At 44.5% G+C, this 16,118-nt stretch overlaps 1 long non-coding RNA gene across 1 annotated transcript; it reads left to right on the top strand.

The window, feature by feature from the left end:
• The first annotated feature begins 3,357 nt into the window (after window positions 1-3,357).
• On the top strand, window positions 3,358-15,880 carry LOC143845089 (uncharacterized). Its single transcript, XR_013234283.1, has 3 exons — window positions 3,358-3,522; window positions 8,901-9,025; window positions 14,743-15,880. It is a non-coding gene; the product is annotated as an uncharacterized LOC143845089 (long non-coding RNA).
• The last annotated feature ends 238 nt before the right edge of the window (window positions 15,881-16,118 follow it).

The raw sequence follows: 16,118 nt of genomic DNA, 5'->3' as shown, positions 1-16,118 counted from the left end.
TATTTACATTTTTTAAGCCTACTCTCACAACAGCAACAACTGTCTCTGGGGCTGTTCTGAGAGTCAGTAGCTCATCAAAGGTACCAGCTGGGACCATGTGATAAGAACCCTGCAGCTCATCAGCTCATGCTTCTGGCTACACCTGGAACCAGGAAGGGAAGAGGAAGAACTGGTTCCTTATACCCCACTTTTTATAAGAGCCTCTTGTGGCACAGAGTGGTAAGGCAGCCGACATGCTGTCTGAAGCTGTCTGCCCATGAGGCTGGGAGTTCAATCCCAGCAGCCGGCTCAAGGTTGACTCAGCCTTCCATCCTTCCAAGGTCCGTAAAATGAGTACCCAGCTTGCTGGGGGGTAAACGGTAATGACTGGGGAAGGCACTGGCAAACCACCCTGTATTGAGTCTGCCAAGAAAACGCTGGAGGGCGTCACCCCAAGGGTCAGACATGACTCAGTGCTTGCACGGGGGATACCTTTACCTTACCCCACTTTTCAGTATCCAAAGGAGTCTCAAAACAGCTTACTAAGGCCTTCCTTTCCTCTCCCCACAACAGACAGCCTGTGAGGTGGATGGAGCTGAGGGAGCTCTCACAGAACTGATCTTGCCCAAGGTCACCCAGCTGGCTGTATGTGGAGGAGTGAGGAATCAAACCTGGCTCACCAGATTAGAGGCCATCACTCTTAACCACGCCACTACGCTGGCTCAGAAGAAACGAGAAAATGCTCAGAAAGGTGTTATAGATCATGCTCCCTGCTAAAGGAGTGTGAACGTACGTAATTTATTCTTGGAATTATCCAGTATCAGGGCGAATGGAAATTGGGAATGGAGCATATTACTTCGTTATATTTATTTATTTACAAAATTTGTATGCCACCCACTTTCACTTACAAGGCTGGGGACCACTGTTCTATACCAACTGAAGTTTTTGAACCCTTCTCAAGTGCAGCAATAATCCAATCTGCATGTAGACAGCATGCGCTACAGTGGACAGTTCTGGCTAACCAGCCTGTGACAGGGACATGCTAGAGAGAGAACCTACTTCATCAGAAGCTAGGGGGTGATATTCATGAGGAAAGCCATGAGGACATGGCTTCTCAAAAAAGGCAAGACAAACCCCAGGAGGAACTGATAAGGGCTAAGAATCCTGGAGACGGGTAAGCTGGGAGCCATTGGCAAAAGGTGGGGAAGAGACCCACTATGCAGAATGCTTCTTAAGGCCAGGCTTAAAAGCAGCAGAGAGATGGCAGATTAAATAGCGAGGGGAACTTCTGAGCCATAAGGCACAAAGAGTGCCATTTACTATTTCCCCGCAGTGTATGCCTGAAGGACTGAATAAACTTCTGGCTGAACTGACTGGAGAGCCCCCCTTGGAAGAATAAAAAGGGAGGCTAAGCTTCCTAAGACTAAGGATCTGGAAATCGTTAACCCCTTTTTTTGGATGCCCTTTTTATAGGACACTTCGTGCCATGACCATTGAGTCTCTGATCAGAAAAATGAATGTTCAGGGCAAGGAGGAGTGAATCAAAAAGCTCCTTATTGGAGATAACATCCCTATCACCATCCAAGTTACAAAACAATGTGTGATTTTAATGAAGCGTAGACAACTTAATATAATACCTATTGTATAGCTTTTACTATTCCAGGAAGTTTTACTAATTTTTATTTTTATTTTAAACTTCTTGTTTTAAAATTTTTCTTATGGCTAGCAAATAACATTTTATTGAAATCTGATTGGAGAGCCCTGTGTATGCTTAGGGGAATGGGGCTAATGGATTCTAGACCCTTAGCCAGTCAGCTATGGGCTACAGTACTACAGGTCACTGGGGAGATGCCCAGTCCTGTCACACAGTCAAAGCTGCTAAAAGGCAATATTGGCCACAACTTGGACCTAGGTCCAAATGTCCCCCCTCCCCTGACTACAGCCCTGTTCATCAAAGGGAATGCAACCCTACCAGAATGGGTCATGCCTTAAATCCTGGGTCAGAACTTCCATCCACAAATAGTGCTCCTGTCTTATCAGGATTAAGTTTCAGTTTCTAAGCCTGCATCAGCTCCAGAACTGCTTCCAGGAACTAGTTCAGGTTTCTACAGCCTCTCCAGGATCAGATGGAAGATCAAGATAGAGCAGAGTGTCATCCTTATTGGTAGCCCAGCCCAAATCTCTGAATGAACTTACCCACTGGATTCATATGCATGTTTAAGAGCATAGGTGACATGGTGTAACCTTGCAGAATATCATAGGCCAAAGGCCAGGGGGCTTAGTAGCAATCCCCCAGTACCACCTTCTGAAACCTGTCCTTCAGGTAGGACCAGAACTATCACTGAATGGTGCCTCCCCATCCCAGCCTAGATAGGCTGTCCAGAAGAATCAACACAGTCATACTGCCTCTATTGAGATCTCCTGAGTCAAGGGTGGAAACGAGGACTCACTGCAGCCTGCTTCATGGCTAGGCTGACCATCCCTCTCTTAAAGAAGCATTATCTACTCCTTGAACCCAGTCCTGCCCCTTGAAGATTTACATAACCAGGAAGGCCAAGGGACATAGAAGCCAACTTCCATGGATCCTATCCACATTCTCCGACTGAGTAGACTGAAAAGTAGCCCACACAATTAGACACCCTGGCACTACCTGGCCCTGTCACGTGGGACATAGAGTCCCAGTCAGAATGGCTATGAGAGATTTCATCTGCAAGATGCTGAGTAAAAACGTGTTTGTGTGTGGAAAGGATGGGTATTTCTTTGTGCAGATCCAGGGATATTTGAAGGGAAAGACTACCTGTAGATTTGCATGATAATTCCAGCCTCAAACCGTGGTGCCGTCCCGAAATGTTCTGACTGCTCCATGTGTAGTCAAGTGAGGAGGAAAAGGGTCCTCTGTCTGGCAGCTGCTTCTTTCTTTTACCCTTTGCCAAAGTCAGAGCATTCAACATGAATAATCTATTTGGCAGAGCATGCAGTGATTCCACCCCACCCCCCCTCCTCTCAGCAGCTTCCTGTCTGTTCCAGTAGGAGAGATCTGCCAGTGAAAATTTGTTTTCTATTTGTAAATTGCCTTTCCTGGAGACTATAGCTTCACTGTTGCTTATTAAAACGCCAGAGTTCTAGTGTCACATCTGCCCCGCAACCTGAAAAGAGCAGCAGTGAAAAGGATTAGATATCTTCGGCTAAGAAAATGCCTGAGCGTTCAAGCCAGCCCTGTTGTTGTGTCATGTTTTCGAGCGAGGAAACCTATTGGAACAATCCTCCTCATAATTGGAGGTTATGGTAGGACAGAGTGGAGGGGAAGAGAAACGCTCACATCCCACCCACCCCCACCCCGGTACACAGAGCGGCTTGTTATGTAGTCCTCAGAGCCTTTTCCTGCGGCTCCATTAGGATCGTAATCACATCTGTCTGTCCCTTCCATCCCCACTCAAGATCGGGAAGATCCGCAGTGCCTTAAAAACAACAACAACAACACACCACCAACTTCCAAGCTGTCACTGGGGGGACTGAAGCGCCCTACGGACAACAAGTGAAAAGGTGAGATGAATTTCATACTGCCTTGGAGTGTTTATCAGACTCCAGTGGCAGCATGTCCCCCCCCACCCCCAATTGTTGCCTTTTATTCCCCCACAACGTAGGGGAAGAAACCCAAACAACCCTGTGCACCTGGCAAGAAGGGGGGGGGTGGCGTAACATTAATTTTATTTAATTTTTAATCAGAGAGCGCAAGACTACCACTGAGCACCGCTTGACGATCGGAATACTAATGAACGCTGCACTGTGATTGCCTGTCTTGAAAGGGCAGCGAACAATACACCCACCAGAGTGGTGGGATTCGCAGTAAGCTGCAGTTGAGATTCCCTGAACGTGGCCTTCTCTACCTTGTGGAACTCACAGGCCAACGCCCCCCCCCCCCAGTATCTAATTTTAAGCATAGCCGCAGCCATCATTTCCCCAAGCAGCGTCTTGTTATGTAGTGCAGATGATTTGTTGGAAAGGCCTTTCCGAAACATGCGGGGAAGCTGGATTAAAAGATCTGAAATCTTTCTGGAACTTTCCCATTTTCTTGTTGTCAGGCATGTGTCTACAATACGTTCTGGGGCTTCCCGCTCGTTTTTCAGTTATTTATTTATTTATTTATTTTTAATTTATCGTGCTTCTATACCGCCCTCCCCGGAGGCTCAGGGCGGTTTACATTATAACAGAGAACCATACATAAAACAGTCTGTAGAACATGTACATCAATAACCAACAATTGCAACCAATTCCATCAACACAACACAGTATAACAATAAACAATCGTAATACAAACAGGTCCAGGGCTTGTTGATGGAATTCTGAGGGGGGGGGGGAGCAGGGGCCCTTGGTCGCTGTAGATTACATCTGGTCTCGGCCAAATGCTTGGTGGAGGCATTATGTTGATTCTTGCCAAGTGCAGGACTCTTGTGCTTTGTAACGTCCACGAACTCTTGGCTTTGTATAAATTAACTGTTAGTCGCCTTTATGCCAAGGCATTTGTTTTCTTAAGACTCCGACAAGCCTAAAAGAGGTCTGAATTTGCTGATGGAGAAAAGAGTATATTATAAACAGCTGCCTGTTACAACTTGGATAGAAATGCCTAAGGAATTCAAATGAGACCTGAAGCATAAATTAGATATCCTAATCTTCCATAGTTGCCGTGTCTTAGCTTCTCACTCAAGTGGGTATTTTATTGTTCATTTTAATGCCATATTATTTAACTGAGTGATATAATTATTAATCTAGTCAAGGTGAAGGACTTTTTTCACCAGAAGGTAATAGAAGTTCTCTTCTAGCTTATGCATAAATCAAAATCTGGAAAATTTGGACCTTGATCAGTGAACAGACTTAGGGGGAGGGGAAGTCCATATATGTCCTTTCCACATTATTTCCCGTCATATTTCTGTCTTTTCCTTTTCTTCTACTTGCCCTCTCCTGCCTAAAGTATTTATTTCTGGCAATAAGAGGAGAATGGCTGCTAGTTTTTTTTCCTAGCAGCTAGCTGTCAATTCCTGACATGGGACATTTTCCTGGTAATTTCTACTTCCCAAGGAGTGCTTTTGGTTCTCATGAAGCATGCATCAATCACAAAAAAATGGTACTGTGGTCACCATTTTCCATTGACAGCTTTCTCTTATGACCAGAAAATAGCTTGGATCTTCTTCAAAATCTCAATGAGATGGGACTTCCTGGTCGTCCCTTTCATTGCAGGCGAAAGGGGACAGGGGACACCCCCCCCCAATGGTAGAAAGGGTACAATAATACTTTCATTTTCAATCTCTTCAACCCTAGGAAGGGGTTATCAGACATTTGCAGCTGGAGGGGGCAACGGACAAAAATCAGCCCATCCATTCCCCATCCAGGGAAATTTCTCACAGGATTGAACCCAATGCCCCTGTCCTTGCTATTGCAGGGGAAATCTTATTTTCCAGTTAATGAGTTTCCATGGTTAAAACAGGACCCAAACACCTTGCTCTTCACACAATTGCATCCTGGGTTTTCATGCAATTTTATAATAAGTTATGAATTATGGCTATAACTTTAAGCGTACTATGCTGCCCATGCATGTATCTAGGGAATGGCAGCCATGGCATGTGCCATGGGTACCAATGCCTTGGGTCACAATTGAGCTGCGGGTCCCCTGGCCCCCCACACCTACTGGCCGTGTGGCAGTGCGACTCTTTCCCCAGGTGGGGCGGACACAAGGTGTAGCATCTGTACTGCCCTTATGTGGGTTGGACTAGAGTGCCAGCAGTGGGGCCTCTTTGCTTATCCCAGCCAGCCTAGCCTGCTTGGAAGGCATTGTTTGGCAGAAAGATCCTGGTTGGGCCACTTTCCAGTTTAGCAGGGCTCTGCAGGCTGGCTGTCCCTTCCCTTTCAGTTTCCCCTTCTTAGGCTGCTTCCAGGGCCCATTCCGCACACATAGGATAACGCACTTTCAATGTGCTTTGGCAGCTGGGTTTTCCTGTGTGGAACAAGAAAAATCTACTTCTAAATTGCATTGAAAGTGCATTATCTATCGTGTGCAGAATAGGCCCAGGAGGAAGGCCCTCTACCAGTAGTGAGGAGTTCTGCAGGGCGCTTTCTAACCAGAGCAGTTTTCCTGCCCCACTGCATGCTTGGGAGTCAGCGGGGTGGAAGTTCATGCCGAGTTCACTGTAAAGTCTGCCTGGGCATGCCTCACCCCCACCCTGCATTACCAAGCCCCACTGCCCCCGTTTCCTGCATCACCTGCCCCAGGCGCTGAATAGGCTAGGTATGCCCCTGTTGCTGTTGAATCTACTAAATGCTTGATGGAGACTAAGGCCAAGCACAATTGTGTCATTATTAGCTATTGAGGCCGAAGGAGACTGCCATCGCAGAAAATTAAAGACACTTGGCAGACTGACAATATGTGCCCATTCTCTTTAAAACAACAAGCTGTCTAAATGGTGGGACTTTTGGGCCTTTGCTTCTGTGCCGGCTTCGCGTCTTATGACTTGAAGTCACTTTTGCATTCCTTTGCAGTTTCAGGAAAAACATTTCCTTTCAAAATGTCCCAGTCTGTTTTAGGAACATGGATGACTGAGTGCCATGCTGCAGGTGTTGATTTCTTTGTTTTATATTTCAATGGACATGCAATAAAAATTTAACACAAAGTTATGCATTGCATTGTACAGACTGTCCGGTTGAGTTTCCTTCAGTCAGTCTCTGTCCCTGTGCTCCATATGCCCATCCAGTGGTTGTAGACATAAGCTTGGCCACCTAGAGCAGGGGTAGTCAAACTGTGGCCCTCCAGATGCCCATGGACTACAATTCCCACGAGCCCCTGCCAGCATTTGCTGGCAGGGGCTCCTGGGAATTGTAATCCATGGACATCTGGAGGGCCGCAGTTTGACTACCCCTGACCTAGAGGAAGTTTTTCATCTTCTCAGTCTCATTAGATAGCTGAGCCAATGCCAGCAGCTTTCCCACATAATAGATGAGACAATAGTAACATGGAGACAAACTAGAGGGATAACTTGTGCCCTAATATGTTGTCTTTGCAGAAATCACCTCCGGTTTCTTTCTTTCTGAAGCAGCGAGAGTAAAAAGCTTTCAGTTGCAACCTAAAAATGTTCAGTTGCAACCTAATAGCTGAGGTCTCTCTGCCTGCATTACTCAAAATCTCGTCACTTGACGTCTGAGATCAGAAATATGAACCGCTAACTTTGAAAAGCATTGTGTTTGATGCGGTGATGGGAAATACAAAAATGATCTAGTGTTTGATCGCTGTTGGCTGTTTCACATATACACACTGTTGCATTTAGGAATGTGTAGATTCAGCCTGTGAGTTCCTACATAATTCACTAGGAAAATGCCACACAAGAGTGTAATGCTGATTCCATAAACAACAATAGATGTTTCTAATATTATTTATTGACTTACTTCATTTTTCTACCCAATAGAGACACTAAGCACCTTGCCATGTTATGCTCTCCTCCATTTTATGCTCTCAGCAACCCTGTGAGATAGGTTAGAATAAGAGTCAACACCTCTTGTAAATGCTCTTTTCTTTTACTAGGCCAGCCTAAAAATATGTCAGAATTTAAGAAGAAGAAGAGCTGGTTCTTATACGCCGCTTTTCTCCATCAGGAGTCTCAAAGGGGCTTACAGTCGCCTTCCCTTCCTCTCCCCACAACAGAGATAGTTGAGGCTGAGAGAGTCCTGATATCACTGCCTGGTCAGAACAGCTTTCTCAGTGCTGTGGCGACCCCAAGGTCACCCAGCTGGCTGCATGTGAGGGAGGAGCGGGGAATTGAACCCGGCTTTCCAGATTAGAAGCCGCTGCTCTTAATCACTACACCACACTGGCTCTTTTTTTAAGACTGTACCCTGTGGGTGCTTATATTAGGTATCGCTAACACCCGTTCACGAAAAGCGCATGTGAGTGTATTGCAGATGCTGGCACTCTGGCACTGGTGAAATGCTGTTGCATCTGAATGTGTTAAACTCAATTTTCTTTGCAGCAGGGGAAAAACAACAAATTAAGAAAGGAGGCATCTTGGGAATACAATATCAAGATGACAACTGACATTCTATTTAAACTGCCACCACCAGTAAATTAAGCCCATTGTACTTTTAAAAGAATTTAATGGGGATCAAAGATGGAACTGGATCTGGGGACTTCAAATTTATATCGCTTTCAGGTCTGTTGAAGGCAAACAACTTCCCCATTAGCTTAATTGTTCAAATAGCCTCAACAAAGTTGACAAAGTTTGATTCTTAAGAAAATGTGAGTTAATTGCTTTGGAATTCTACCCTATAGCTTTTGTTTTTAATTGGATGGCTATCACACTGAATATAAATTCTAGATCAGAGACAGTTATGCCTCATGTGATCTAATCTGTCAAAAATTACTGCGGAATTACTGTTTGTCCAGTTCATGGATTGAAATGTATTTGAAAGATAATTTTGCACAGATGAAATCAATTTATTTACATGCGAATGTCGCAATTCGGTTCCGACATGAATTCAAGTAGTTCTGTACAAATTGAGTAGAATGAGACACATCGGGTTATAATAGCTGTTTGTCTTGTTGAAGTAGCAATACTGAGACAAAGCAATCCTAAATAAAAAGCACAAACCAAATGTTTTATGGAGGACTTCTATTCCTCCCTAGTAGTATAGAAAGACTGGAAGCCGCGGGATTACTAAAATCAGCTTTCCACATCATGTTTATTTTACAGTGCCAGCCTTTCACACAAATCATTGGTATCTCACATGAATTACCTATCTGCAGCATGCAAGTATATGAACTTACAAGGCAGTAATATTTCATAAACCGCTCTTGCTACATGGAACTTTCTATGAAAAAGTAAGCTTAGCAAATGAAAACCCCTTATTTAGAAAGTTTTGACAAATATTATCTTTTCCAGAACAATAAAAGGGTATTGGAATTTATTGAATGACAAAGTGAAAGAAAATGTCAGTAGGACAGTGGGCACGGTTCAGGTTGGTCCCATGTTCTGAAACCTACAAAATGGAAAGAAGAAGCCATGTTGTGAGTATAAGCACCATGGACAGTTCCCTGTTGGAGAGTCCTTCAGGGCCATAGACCATAATGTACAGTAAACACATTTGCTTTCTCAGGCAGCACTTCTGGACATTAAAACTTGGTAATACTTCTGGAAGCCATGCATATTCAGTAAGATGAATTCTTACTGTGAATTCTTTGGCAACCAGTGGCAATGCTATCTATCCCACCAAATTATTTTAAGACATCTCAAATGGAAATTTTAAAAAATCTGAAAACTGATGAAGGTGGATTGACTATCTGCCTCCTTGTTTTATACATGGTATAGTAACTTGACTTACTCAGCCCAAACTTTGTTGGGGAGGAAAGTGCTGTCAAGTCACAGATGAAGGCAAGGCAAGAAACATGAAGAGGTGGTTTGCCATTGCCTGCCCTAGTGTCATGACCCTGGTATTCTTCGGTGGTCTCCCTTTTAGATACTAACCGGGGCTGACCTTGCATAGTTTCTGAGAACTCACAAGGTCAGGCTAACTTGGGCTATCCAGGTCAGAGCCTTAAACTTTGTTACATTTTCACAAATATAAATTGAATGAATGAATAAATTGAGGAGTCTTTAAGGGAGATAATTATTCTGTATAAGCTAGGGGCATCCTGTGGAAATGTATCCATTGATGAGTTAAAAGAACTTATGCCGGAAATGTTTGGATTGGGTGCTCTGTCCTTAAAGCAGAATCAGTCTTCATGTAACAGCATTCTTATACAGAAGAATGCATACTGAAGGCTCTGAACCATTAATATTAACTTCTCAAGAAAGATACACAAACAGCAACAAAAATAGTACCCTACTTGCTGTGAATTTCTCTCTATCCTGTTGGATACACCAGGAAATGAATCTGCAGATGCTCCAGCAGTGAGCTGTGGCTTCTCCTCAATTGTCAATGGTTGATATATGTTAGCCAGGATACAATCACGGGGGAGCCATGATTCAGTGTCAGAGCATCTGCTTTGAATGCAGAAGGTCCCTGATTCAGTCTCAGTTATCTCCAGTTAAAAGGTAGTAATATGAAAGACCTCTGCCTGGGACCTTGGAGAGCCACCACCAACCAGAGCATACCTGACAAATTGTACTTATGTTGAAATTTAAATATATATATATATATTACAATACTATTTTTGTGTTCTACGCGTTCTATGAAACTTTTTGTTGCTCCATATAGACCAAATTTTTAATCAAGAACCCCCCTGGTCAATGGTGTCCCGCGTTACCAATGTTAAAATCTGGTCACCTTAAACCCCAATACAAACATGAAACAATTAATTACCCCATTAAAACGACTTTAACAATCCCGTGGCGGCAGCAACTCTAGAATCCCATACTCATTGGCTGCTATCCGGTGTCAAGGGGTCCCCATGTGCTGGCTCACCACAAACAGTGATGGTCAGGTGGTGGAGACTCTACTAGTCTCCAGTTCTTCTACTTCCTCATCTGCTAGGGGGCTGTCAGATTTTCCTGATCTGGCCTGAACTGTAGACCCAGCAGAAGAGCTCTGTCTTACAGGCCTTGTGGAATGCTGAGAGCTCCCGCAGGGCCTTCAGCTCTTCCGGGAGCTTATTCCACTAGGTCGGGGCAAGAACCAAAAAGGCACAGGCCCTGGTCGAGGCCAAATTAGCTTCCTGGGGCCAAGAATCACCATCAATTCTCTATCCACAGAGCGTAAAGCCTTGTGGGGGGACATAGGGCAACAGGCGGTCTCTCAGATATCTTCATGTAAGTGCAAATGTCTTGCATTTAACTTGCTACCAGGTTAGAAACAGATGGCTTAGCAACTGACTGGTGTCTGTTTAAGTGTATGATGGAAGAATCTCAAAATAAGATGTTAGTTCAGTTATCAGAATCTTGTTTGAATAGTAATCATATCTAACAAGCATTAGTTGCTCAAAAGCCTTCATTGACATTATCTCAGTAATCTTCATGATGGCCCAGTAAGGTAGTTATTACCATACTGCACAGGGAAGAAAATTAGATTTCCTGGCTCATCAGTTCTCTTTGATTGTTCAGTACTTACTTGCAAAGGTGTTTTACACCAAGCAAGAACATTGGTCCTTGCAGCCCCAGACATATTGACTGGTAGTGGCTCTACAATCTCTCCAGTGGGAAAAGGAAGGAAGGAAGGATCAAGCTGGATCCCATGGGGCTGGTGGGCAGCCTTTATTCCTTCTCCTGCCCTGCCCAGACCCTTGAGGTCCTGCCTCCAAACCTCAAGGAGCATTCCTAACCCAGGTATGGTAATCTCAAGGTATGGCCTGGAAATCTCCTGGAATTGGAGGTCATCTGCAGACTATAGAGATCAGCTCCCAAGGGGAAAATGGCTGTTTTGGAGGAGGGACTCTGCAATGACAACTTATCTCCAGGCTTCTGGAGACGAAATGGCTGCATGGGAGATGGGAATTCTCTGGCACTGTGCCCCAGAGAGGTTGTGGGATGTGAATCTCCAGTTGGGAACTGGGGATTTGGTGGAGTTGCAGGTAATTTCCAGGCTGCAGAGATCAGTCCCCTTGGAGAAAAGGACTACTTGGGAGGGGGATTCTTTCTCTCTGGAGGTGCAGGGATGCCAATCTCCAGGTGGGAAACAAAGAGAAATGCTGGGGGGCAGTAATTGTTAATAACAATTAACATCAAACAATTCATAAAATCATTACAGTTTTTTCCTGTAAATATTTAATTGATAGCAAAATTTGCTTGAAGAACTGAAAACCCTTCAGTCTGTACATTCTTCAGTTCAATTCAATATCAAAATAAATCAAAACCAGTTGTATGTTTCATACAAAAATGAATACATTGGTTGACAAAGAACTTAAAGTGAGTTTCTCAGTTACTGCTTCTAAGTCAGCTTTTCTCAATATTTTACCATTGAGAAACCTCAGAAACATTATTCAGCCTTCAAAAAACCCCAGAATTGGAATCTTCAGGTCCCAATGTTCAGGGATGTTGGCCTCCAGTGGGACCTGCAGAACCCCCAGAATGAAATCTCCTCTCCAGACTGCAGAGATAAGTTCCCGTGGAGGAAAGGGCTGCTTGGAATGGGTCCCGGGACTGTGTGGCACTCCCCAGCAGCACATGACAAAAGTATACCTTTCTTCTGAAATTGCAAACCTTATTCAGCACACAGTCATCTCTCCACATAGGAAATACCTGAGTGTCTCCCTCCTTGGATTGCTCTGAGAAGCCATTGGCCAGAAGGTCCAAATTTAAAGGTAAAGAATCCCATAACAGTCAATGAGCAAGTCAAAAAAGCAACAGCTTCTTCTGCCTGTGTTTTAGCTACATCTCTTTAAGGCAATGACAATTTGTACAGGTTGATGCCAGGAGGCCAAAACAAGTTATTGGCATCTGGGCATGCCCTGAGGCTGACTCGTCTTCTACCCAAAAAAATTCTGAAACAGGCAGGAAGTTGGAAGGAGAAAGTTAATTCCTTATTAAGCCCTTCCTGGCCAAGAGCTCTCTCCTGATTAGAGCTAAACTACCAGGGCAGGCCATTCCTGGCTGAGGGCCAATCAGGTAATGGGTGAGTAGTCAGTTTCGACATTATTAATGTTTACTGATACTGATGAACTTTTGTGTGCATGTACACTTCCTCAGATACAATGTCGTGGAATGGAAGTAATCAGTTCATATTTATGGGCAAAGTCTAATCTGGCAAGCCAGGTTTGATCCTCCACACCTTCACATGCAGCCAGTTGGGTGACCTTGGGCTTGCCACAGTCCTGATAGTGCTGTTCTGACCAAGCAGTCCTGACATAAGATCTTTCAACCCCATCTACCTCACAGTTTGTCTGTTGTGGGGAGAGGACGGGAAGGTGATTGTACGCTGCTTTGAGACTCCTTTGGGCAGGGAACAGCAGGGTATAAAAACCAGCTCTTCTTCTTCTACCTGCAGTACTTTAACTGGAGATGGCAGGAATTAAACTTTCTGCCTGAAATTCATGTCATCTGTCTCTGAGCCACACTCTTGCCCCTTGAACTTAGGTAGAAGGTAATCCAGAAAGCACTGCAAAGGAATAGTCAGAATCTGGAATGGATGTCTAGCCTTCATAGCCAGGGAAACAATAGCAGTGCTCACTCAAGCTGCATGCGCTATAAAAGCCAGGAACGTATCTGCAGCCATGGGCTTAGAATAGATGTGCAATTTCTTTTTTCTCTGCCAAGGGCAGCAATTCTAACAGGCTTCAGGCACAGGCTAGGTTAATCTGCTTCAAGACAGAGTGCAATAATTGGTTACAATTAAGGAGGTACAAACTGAATACAAATGCTGTCGACTAGCAGGGCTTCTGGCACTTTTCAGCAAGAGGAACAGTCAGCTGACCTAATTGCACTCATTTCACACTGCTGTGGAAAGAGCTCTCAGAATCGGAAACCATACAGAAAATCGCCGTTCCCTTTCTTGCCCCCTTCAAAATCTGTGTCAACGATGTCGGAGCTGTTCTTAAAGGAAGGCTAGGTGAAAACGAAGGGCCTGCTGCTGTCCGCCATCTGGCCTCATAGGCAGGGGTCCTTAAGCACCCGGTGCTTCCTTGCGAGCTCCTCTGGGAGTGGTGCACTGATGATGTTTCAGCCTGAAAAGTAAATCTCGGACTGCACTGCAACTCATTGCTACTTTGCAAAAACACAGGAGAAGCAGGCAACCCACTCATTGCAGAGTACATAGGTTAGGTATGGCAGCCCCAGTTTATGGAACAGAGGTGCATTGTGTGGTTTTAGCTTCTGCTAGGGTTGCTGGCAGGCATGGATCAAAGTGTTGTGTCCCTTCACTGAAGGCTCATAGGGGGAAATGGGGTGCGGAAGCCTTTCATGGCATGGAGGTAGAGAGCATCATTCAGTAAATGGCATCTCATTAACCTCCTGCTAAAAAGGCAGGGCTTTTTTTCTACAGGCCTGCTGGCACACTTCTCAGTCTTGCATGCACAATGCCTGGCTGAGGCTGGGACTACAGCACATGTGTATAGAAGAGGTTTTAGACTCTCTACACAATATGTTCATGACCTGAAGCTGCTCTGTGTGAGTGTGAGTGTGTGTGTGTGAACATTTGTCTCATTGTAAATATCCACATGTACCACAGAGAACACATGGATTTCTCCAGCTGGCCAAATTACACTTCCAAGGACTATTTACGGTTGGCAAACCAGGGCCCATTAGTTAATGCACTTTCAATGCACTTTAGAAGTAGGGTTTCTTGTTCTGCTCCATAGCAGAATTGGAAGGAGCCATACAGGCCATCTAGTCCAACCCCCTGCTCAATGCAGGATCAGCCTAAAGCATCCAGGATAGCATCCAGGATAAGTATCTGTCCAGCCACTGCTTGAAGACTGCCAGTGGACAGAAGTACCTGAGGGGCTTGCTTTGTCCACTGCTTATACACAAATAATTTTTTTAAATCCCCACTCTAGAAAATGAGTATTCCTGGAAATAGGCTTGGCTAAAACATCTAGTTTTCTCCGTGGGGGGTTTATTGGCATTCTTTTTCGTATCATGTAAGCCTGCTCTTGCCGTCTGACTGGGAAAAATCCAGACAATGATTTAGCGCCTTAGTGAGAACTGGGTCTTAGACGGAAGGCAGTCCTGAGCCAGCAACTATGACAAGGTGATGTTTCTTTAAGAACAGAATGTTTTAATTGCTAATGGAATGTTCACAAATGTCCTCATGCAATGTTAATGGAATGTAATATAGATCATTTTCATTTGGCAGCTGACAGATCCCTTCAGATACGATGCCCCAGCCATTATCAAGCTTTCACTGATCCTTCCCCTCTGGACAACCCACTCTGAAGCATCAAATGTGTCTCTGTAATATGTGACGGCAACTGCGTTGCAGGAGTCCTCCGGATGAAGACAACATCCGTTGACCTCCATTAACAACTGTGGTTTCACCCAGTAGGGGGAAAGGTGCAGATTGTCCAAGGATATTCCAGCTTCCCCTTTCTGTGCCATTTAACACAGCTTTCTTCCTTGGTGTCCAGCCATGAAGATGTGGGGAGAATATGGGGGAATGGTCTGAAGGTACGCAATGTGGTTTGGTTGCAGAAGCTAAACAGATTGTAGGGCAGGAACCAAAATGTAAACTGGTCCTGAAGAAAGAATAGGGCAGAAGTGCAATAAGTCTATAAAGCATGTTTAGAGGAACACTGCTAAAGGTAATGAGCTCTATGAAATTGCAGGGTGAAAATCCTGGTTTACACAGGAGCCTTGAGAAGCCCACTGCATTTTACAGTTATGCAGCTATTAATAGGTTCAAGCACACCTAACTCAGTATCAAAAGTACAAGCTGGGCTTGTTTATAATTCTAGTGAGTTGAAGTAGCTAGCAAACATTCTCCACAGGATGGACAAAATTAACTGCTGTGTATCCTGTGTCATTAATTAAGAAATAGAGTGCAATTAAGCTTTGATAGAAGTGACAGAAGAATTAAGTTGATTGATTTTAAGAATCTCGGGACTCTGTGACGGGCTGATTGCATCACGAGTGCAAAAGTACCTTTCTATGGAAGGCTTTGAATGAAAACAATGCTGCAGGTTAAAGATTCTGCCCCACCCCATACAGAAACCTAATTTTTCCATACAATAGTCCCAATAGCCTTTTGTATCTTTCGTAAATGAAAGTGAGATGCTTTCTACAGGTCTTTAAATCAGCTCTTAATGCGACCATAAAGCTTGCTTGGGGGGGGATACAGGGTAGATTTTTCTTTTTCTTTTGTTTATCTCTTGCTGTAGCAGCGTTGGCATTGAGACAAGAATCACAAGAAGGGCACAACTGGCTCCTTAGTATTATGTAGGAAAATACTATAAGACTAATTCCTGTCCTTGCAGTTCATAAGTGGGCACTGAAGAAGCTGCTGGCATGCCTGTCTGTTGTAGGTTTTAATGGATGGTTTAATGGAGATAGCTTGGTGTAGTGGTTAGGAGTGTGGACTTCTAATCTGGCATGCCGGGTTCACTTCACTCCGCCACATGCAGCCAGCTGGGTGGCCTTGGGCTCGCCACAGCACTGATGAAGTTGTTCCGACCGAGCAGTAATATCAGGGCCCTCTCAGCCTCCCCTCCCTCACAGGGTGTCTGTTGTGGGGAG

Source organism: Paroedura picta, chromosome 1 (genome assembly GCF_049243985.1).
Source record: "Paroedura picta isolate Pp20150507F chromosome 1, Ppicta_v3.0, whole genome shotgun sequence".
NCBI lineage: Eukaryota > Metazoa > Chordata > Lepidosauria > Squamata > Gekkonidae > Paroedura > Paroedura picta.
This window is presented reverse-complemented; position numbering and strand designations above follow the sequence as displayed.